The sequence below is a fragment of the Hordeum vulgare genome, chromosome 4H (assembly GCF_904849725.1).
Source record: "Hordeum vulgare subsp. vulgare chromosome 4H, MorexV3_pseudomolecules_assembly, whole genome shotgun sequence".
NCBI classification, from domain to species: Eukaryota; Viridiplantae; Streptophyta; class Magnoliopsida; order Poales; family Poaceae; genus Hordeum; species Hordeum vulgare.
This window is the reverse complement of record NC_058521.1, coordinates 289857196-289865693: the sequence shown is the minus strand read 5'-3', so window position 1 is coordinate 289865693 and position 8498 is coordinate 289857196.

Below are 8498 nucleotides of genomic sequence, written 5' to 3'. Positions count from 1 at the left end.
CCCACGGCAGCAAAGGCCATGTTCAGGACGCCCTGGACATACAACGGAGTCCTCTAGATCTCCCCCTGAGGAGCCTCTAGTGTTATCGCAGGCAGTGTCGTCATGGAGGTAGCGTCACGAGGGACAGGGGGCTCTGAAGGTTGCTCGGAGATCCTGAACATTGGTGCATCAGTGGAATAAGGGCCCTCAAGAGTCTGCCCCTCGGAGGGCTCGGGGGCTCGGTGGCCAAGGCCTGGGATGTCACCTCGCGAGTCTCCCCTTCTTCATCGGCAGGCGGCGACGCGGTGGGGAGGGTCGGCGTTGCATCAGGAGTCGCCGTTGGCTTGACGCCCGCCTTCTTATTCTTCGCCTCAAGCGAGGCAAGGCCCCTGTACATCAGCAAAAAGGGAATCATACATGCACGGACGATGGACACGCGGGGCGTGCCAAGATGAGTCACTTACTCTTCGACATCGACCAATCTCCTCTTCCTCTCCGCCCCGGCGACGACAGGGGCGACAGGCCCCCCATGGAGGGCGGTGGGCCCGCTGCCTCACACTTCCCGCCGGCGGAGGCAGGATGCGCCAAGGCCAGCTCAGCCCCGTGCTTTCGGGGGGCGAGGACGCACGTGAACCGGGTGGCACGCAGGGCCTATGCGGGTCCCCTGGAGATCATGGTCAGTCGCGGGGAGATCACCGCGGAGACTTCGCTGGTGACATCACCATCTTCGAGCTCGCGCAGAAGGATAGCCTGTTATGGGAGAGGCGCGGTCGTCGGGCAGTCGTTGACGGTCTTTTCCGTGTCCTCCCCACCAAAGGTGTCGTCCGATGACACCTCTACCGGACTAGATCCCTCGGCTGAGAAGAGCCCCCGCTCATCGAAGACAGGCAGTGCGGCGATCTGGTCGGCCCGGTCGTCGAGACGGTACAGCTGACTCAGAGCCTCGGGCAGGTCACCACGGTCACGCCCAGCTGGGTCGCCACGGCCCTGTTCAGCTCCTTAGTAGGAAGGTCTTGGGACCAGAGTCTAAACTTGTCATCACCGAGCAGGTAGTCCCACAGGGTCCTGCAATGGTCCTGAAGGGGCGCCAGGCGCTGCGCCATGAATTCCTTCATTATCATCCCACCGGTCAGCCTCTTGGCGCTGTTGTCGTGGGAAAAGCACTCCAGGACGGGCACAACCCGAGGGTCGGAGAGCTGTGCTGAGCTCCACGCAGAAGTTTTCTCCGGTAGCCTCTTCGGCACCAACAACCGAGGGTTGGCGTCCTTGGGGCTCATGAGAACCGAATGGTGCCTGAACTTTTCCACCTTCTTCCCGGCCTTCAATAGCAAATTGTCGCTCTTGGCTGCTACGAAGGAGACGCATGCCGACAAATGGGCGTCATCGTGCAGGCGCAGGCCGAACAAATAGTGGAAGAGGGCTACCGAAGTTTGCATGTCTATGAAGGCATCACAGTAGAAAGCAAAGACGGACAGGAGCAAGATGGATTTGGGTTGGAGGTGAAGCGCCTGGTTCCCATAGAGGATTAGGATGGCGGTGAAGAACGAGGTGAAAGGTGGCACCAGCCTGGCGAAGACGCTATGGAGGAAGAAGGGGTATGCCGCCTTCAACGCGGGCCGTTTTGCTGTGGTGCCGGGCCAGATCAGGCTTCGCGCGTGCTCGATGGACTCAGCCTCCGTCCATGGGAGTACGGGGGTAAGAGTCACATCCTAGGAGAGGGCGCACTCCAGGAGCGGAGGAGCCGGGGCAGGACCTTGCGACTCTGGGTTTTGCTAGCTGGCGGGCAACCTCACTGAACCAACAAGGGAACGGTGGGGTGCTAATCTGGGAGACGCCGGTTGGATTTGGAGACCGAGGAGGAAGAACGAGAGCGGGAGAAAGGAAAGGAATAACGGACCGGTGCAATGAGGCAGGTTCCTAATAGCTCGGGTGGGGACAGAAGGCAATGGAGAACTGACATCAGCCACGTGACGTGCACCGGTCTGGCCCACATGCATTTAGGGCCCGCGGCGCCTCAGGCCGCCCCCAAGGCTTCGCCCAGAAGACAAACCGAGCACGCCGTGGACGCGGGGGATACTATCTGTGTTCTGGGAATGGGGGTACCCTGCCTTCCTGTGACCCAGGGCTGGCCCACTTCATGACGCAAGCACAATCGGGCACGACACCACTAAAGGCAAGGCCCTCCCGAGGGGCCAAGCCTCGTGAGGGAGGAACAACATCAAGACCTGCAATGGGCCTCACCAAGACCCCTCCGGAGTGGTGGATATTCTAAGGCGAGACCCAGCCTCATGAGTCAAGGATGACGTGGAGGAAGGACACGTGAGCAGTGGACAGCAGGATGGAGTAATTTCCCCTTCAGTGCAAAGGGGTAAGGACGAACCGGAGTTCCCAAGGCATCTTCCAAAGTTTTCCTTTCTGGTGCAACAAGGACATCGCCGCCCACCACCACGGCACACGTCATCCCTGGACCCGTCCCTGCAGAGCTGGCAGCCACTTTGCAGGAGAAGACTACCTTTGGGCAGGGGAGCATGTTCCGCTGTTCCACTTCAAAATTGCCCGTTGTGGGATCCCTTCCCGCCGAAATGATAAGGGAAGAGGAACCGGGCAGCCACTATCTATAGAGAGAGTAGGTTACTTCATAGGGGATCCGATCCATTCGTTCACCCACTCGCACCACACAAAGGCCACCCAGCCTCCGGAGGCCCTCGAACATTGTACTAGTTCATCCACCAACCTCCATGAGAGGCAATCCACCAAAGCAGGAGTAGGGTATTACGCTTTTCAGCAGCCCGAACCTGTGTAAGCTACCATGTTTTGTGTCTTCCTCACCATCGAGTGAGTTCTGTGCCATCCCCAGCGAGTTACGTGAGGTGAGCCCGCGAGAGATATTCGTGCACGCCCCTAAGTTCAAATCTTTACGGTTTTGCAGAGCCCGAAATTTGACAGTGTCGACCACCAATACAATGGAGTAAGAGGGTTTGTTTACCGGGCCGCTGATAGTGGAAGAGCTGGGAATAAAGAAGCTAATAGTCTGAGGGGACTCACATTTGGTTGTGCATCATGTCAATAAGGATTATCAAAGCTCCCTGAAAGAAGCATATGTTGATAAAGTGAGGAATTTGGAGGAACGTTTCGATGGTTTACACATGGAACACGTCCCGAGGATGGAGAACAACATCACCGTTGACCTATCGATACAAGAAGCTGAGAAGTCACTAGTGGTACTAGGCACCTTCGTGATCTGAGTCACTCGACCCTCGGTGACACCATCGGGACGGCAAGCTAGGAATAGGAAGATCAACATCGACGCCTATTTCCCGACAGAGCACACGTGGCTGCCAAGAAGGTTGCCATAGGCGATGAAGCACTCGATGGCAAGCGCCAATCTTTGGCAAGATAAGTGGTCCTTGCCAACGAAGCTAGCACTCCCACAGCGGGAGGGACGCCTTTAGTCCTTGTCGTCGAGCCACAAGCTCTGGCATGGGCGCAACACATTACCCAATACCTCCAGACAAGAGACCTCCCTACAGAGCAAGAGCAAGCCGAAAGATTAGCCCCACGATCTAGCATGTACTAGTTCATGGACAATTATCTGTACTGACAGAGACCCAACAGGGTGAAACTATGGTGCATCGCTCGGGAGGAACGAGAGTGGCTACTAGCAGAGATACATGAAGGGGATTGTGGTAGCCACATAGGATCACGAGCCCTTGTCGGAAAGGCGTTCCGGCAAGGCTTCTACTAGCCTAGGACACTTCAAGACGTTGCAGCGGTGGTGACAACGTGTGAAGCATGCCAATACGACACCAAGCAAATACACCAACCAGCATAAGACCTTCAAACTGCACCGCTCTCTTGGCCCTTCTCGGTTTGGGGGTGTAGCACCGTGTGTTTTAACTCTCATGACTAATTAACTTATTTCTTGCTTGCCCATTGCCTAATTAGGACCAATTTTTTTTGTGATTGCTTGTGATGGTTGATGTGATGGTTGCTTGCTTGCCCATTGCTTGTGTTTGAATACAATGTTCCTATTACTCTCCAGACTCACCTCCTTACCCCAAAACTCTTGGCTAATAATCATGCCATGTGTGTAGGACCAAAAACTATTTTTACTAAACATTATTTTCACCATATAGCATTTCCTTGATTTAAGCTTTCAAAACCCCTGAGTTGGGATTTGTACTACAAGTCCTCAAATTAGGGAAGTTATTTTGCACCAATTGTTTTATTTAAAACCCATTATCAAAATGGCTTCCCAAAACCACAATATTATTATTTGAAAATTTATTTTACTATTTTATATAAATACATTTCTGAGAGGCCAGAAATGGTCCCGTGTGAAGGAAAGTTACTTTTATTACTTTCAAAATACTTGAAAAAATTAATATCGGGAAACTGAGTGGACATATATATTGCATATATAAGAGTTTCAACAAATTTTCATGTTCAAAATATTAGGAAAAACCATTCAAAACCCTTCCAGCCTATTTCAAGCTTTTGGGATACTTCTATAAGAAATATTCTCAATAAATTCGTGTATAATTTATCATGTCACATATGATATATCTAATGATCTTGCCAAGTTTCAACTCAATCTAAGTTGATTTGATTCCCCTAATTATTCTAAAAACCTATCTGTCCAGATCCAAATTTGAGAAACTCTACATTGCCAAGTGTCTCCAAATGTGCACGAATTTGGTGCACATGTTCTGATACTCCAATAATGCTTCCACACCAAGTTGTGCATCAACGAGAATAGATGAATGTGTCCCAAGCCCCTCAAAACCTTCTTTGTTGATTTCTGACCTTGCGAAACTTTACATTATAAAGTTTCTCCTATTGATCCCAAACTTTTTGGGCATGCTTTAATGCTCAAATAATGCCCACACACCAAGTTGTGGCTTTGTGGGAATTTATTTGCATGGTTTTGTAGGCAGAAAGTCATTTCTCCCCATTTCATGGGTTTTTCAAGTCTACATTGGAAACCTTCTCCACGAAATCCCAAATTTTGTTTCCAAGCTTATTTTCATCTATTATGTGATCTTATTAATTTTCATTTCAATTGGAATTCATCTGGTAGCCCTAACAACCATTAAACACCTTTTGTGCATTCAGCAAACTTGTTGCTTTGGCCCCTTGCACTTTTTCCCTTTAGCATAATTTTTTACCACAACCTCCCCTAGTTAGCTTTTGCCTCCAGTAAACTTTCCATGGTCACTCGTCAATTATTGGAGGATGACTCCATGTATGTACCTTTCAATTTCTACCTTGGGAGCACTGTTTTACCCCTCTTGTTGTACTTCTGGTAAAGCCAAAGCCCCCACTTTCTTCCAGGATATCTCTAGCATGCCGATCCACCATTTCAAACCAAGATATAGCATGCTCATCTGGGAAAAATGAGCAGCACATTTGAAACTTGATTTCTGGCAGAATGGTAGCTTTGAACTACAACTACTAGCTAAACTCATCCCCGTGCGCTGAAACTTTGCAGAACTGTAGTACTTCCATGCCTAAGACTGCTAGACATGGTTTCACCCCATCATATCACCAGTAAGTGCCCTCATTTCGAACCTTAAGTTTGCTGCTACAAACTTAATGGCAGTCAAACCCAAGTCAAAACTGATTTACTTGGGTCCAAACTACACCAGTGCTTCATGGTATGCATGCCTTGCATGCTTGACACCTTGGCCTGGCCAAGGGGTGGCCCAGGACACTAAGTGGGGTGGTGATCACCACCCTGGTGTGCAAGAACGGTGCTCTGCACCTTGCCTTCATCTTACAGGTCGTGTCCGGCTGTTCCAGCTTGTCTCAGTGCGCCATGGGGTCTCCCTTGACCAGTCCAACCCCTTCCCGTCACCAGCTTGCCTCCAAGCTCCTTTTATGACGAGTGCACCCCATGGTAGATAGCACCCGAGAGCTACCGAGCTCTCCCTGTCACTCCTCTCTTATCTCCTCACAGAGAGCCCTCTTTGGCTCTCCCTCAGTCCCTCCTCCCTTCTAGCAACATCTAGGAACCCCATTGGAGCTCCCATGCCCTGACCTTCCACCCCTGGCCTCCGTGGCGCCGCCTCGGCCTCGACTCAAATTGAGGCGGCCGACCTCTCTTCTCTCTTCCCTACCTCCTCGAGAATATCCCTCAACCACCACGAAGCTGCCCCGCACCTTACTTCCTCCTCGCAGCGGGCAGAGTGCTCCCGCCGCGTTTGCCGACGTCGGCCTCCGCCATGGTCGAAGGCCCTCTGGCCCTAGGAGCTCCCCTGCGGAGCTGCCCCCTGGTCAGGTGCGGGAGGCCCTCCGACCCTCTTGTGGCCGGAGTGCCGCCCGGGGGGTGGCCTGAGCCGCCGGAGCCAGACCCTGACCGGTTGGCCATGCCTCCTCTACCTGCTCTCAGATCGAGTGAGACGAAGAGGAAGGACCCGACAGGCGGCCCCGTGGTCAACCTCCCACTGGTCGTCACCTATTTTATGTGGTCGCGCCCTGGCTGTTGGGCGTCTCCCTCGTGCGGAGGCGTATGTGGAGGAATACGCCTTTGGCATGGCCGGTTGCTCACGGTTGGAGCTGCTGGGCCGGCCCATCTGCTTATCTTGCGCCCTGAGCGCACTATAAGCCCGTGGTAAAGCCTCTTTTTGTTTTTCAGAAACTTCATAAATCCATAAAAAATCACGTGAGCTCCAAATCTGATGATTCAAAATCCTGCAGGTTCCTAAAATCAAGATCCATCCGAAAATGCTTTGCACATTTTCCAAACAACTTTTGTATGGTATTAATATTCAAATGCAGATTTGAATATATTAGGCCCCATCTTGCAAAATTCCTCTAGGTTTAAATCAAGTCCAAATGGAGCGGTTCCAATTTCTAGAGTCTCCTAATATCTTGCACAAATTTTGAAGCCTTAGTCAACATTTTTATCTGGCATGATTCTGTTGCATTAAATAAATAGCTTCCTTTTGCTATTTATCCAATATTAGAAAATCCCTAGAATATTCATATCAACTCCAAATCCAGTGAAACAACTTCCTAAATTTTTATAGAATTATGCTTTGTTAAATGAGTGCATCCCCTCATTTTTATCAGAGTGTTTTCTGTAGGCTTCTTTAAGGATCACCTATTCCTGTTTTCTTCCATTCAAAAATCCCTGATGGTCCAAATCTTCTAGAGCAAGCTTCATGTATTGTTCTTATGACCAAAGAGGTCCAAGAAAAACAAAACTTCCATTTATATAGCACTTTTGTTTCTGCTTGCTGTGTGGCTTACTGTGATTGTTTCCGACAATAGTTGACGAGTAGACGGAGTAGTGGCAGTTCTACCAGAAGACCTCGAAGACCCCGAGGACTTATGTGAGCAAAGGCATGCAGTCCTTTGACCATGTGTGAGAAAATGTTTAACGCATGTCATGTTGATTATACTATTCCGATGCATATAGTCAAGATTTATCGGTACACCCCGGCATGGTGTTACTCATGGCTCCTCCGAGAACTGGCATTGAGCATGACCTTACCATCTAAGAGGGTCACGCTGATAAAATATTGACAAGTACACAGTAGTGCTACGCATAGAAAGATCATGTGCATGATGATGCTAACACGGAGTTGATATCAATGGTTTTAAAAAAAACCCGTCGGGTGCTAGTAATACCCGAGGGTGATGATGATGAGTTGGGTAACCACTAGCGAAAGAAGTGGTGCGCCGGAAAGTTTTTGTGTGAATGGTTTTGGAAACGGGATTAGATTTAGGATGTGTCGACCGTCCCAACCTTACATGTGCGACCACGATACCCCTTTATGGGACGAGGCTTTGTTGACTACTTTGGTCAGTGCTAGAAAAGAGGCCACATTACTAGAGGCGGGAGTGATATGTGGTCACTCTCGTGACGGGGTCGTACCAGGTAGGTCGACTATGCCATTTTTATGTGTTTCGGGCACACTGTTGGTCCTTGCATGGATGATACGGTCCAGAGTTGGTGCTCGTAAGACGTACATCATGTGGGCTGGGTACCAATCGAGTGGACTCTTTATCTAGTTTAATCAAGGGAAAGACAATGATTGGGTACTTACCTCGGGTATGTTATATACCACCAGTCGTGGATGACATGGAAGTTTCTCGGATCTTGTGGGTACAGATTACAACCTCTGTAGAGTGTAAAAATATTCGAATAGTCGTGTCCACGATAAAGGACAGTTGGGTTGTGCTGCTTAAACTACGTCCAGTCGTTTCCGCATAAACCAAGTGTGAGTGTGTGTGTGTGTGTGTTTAAAGGTGTTATCTGAGAAAGATGATATGAAAAGTTCATTGACTAGGCATAGAGGGTGAACCTGTGGTGTTCAACCCTCACCAAATATGTTGATATCTGTGACCTGTTCTTCTGAATACCCTCTAGCTTATGCTGCATGTAAATTCAAGCAATTGATCATGCTAAGTTACAACCATAACCTGCTTTTCGCAAAGGCTGCATATTACTTATTATCGTATCAGCTCCACTATCCATATCATGGGTTGTTTGCATGTACATTTAAAGTACT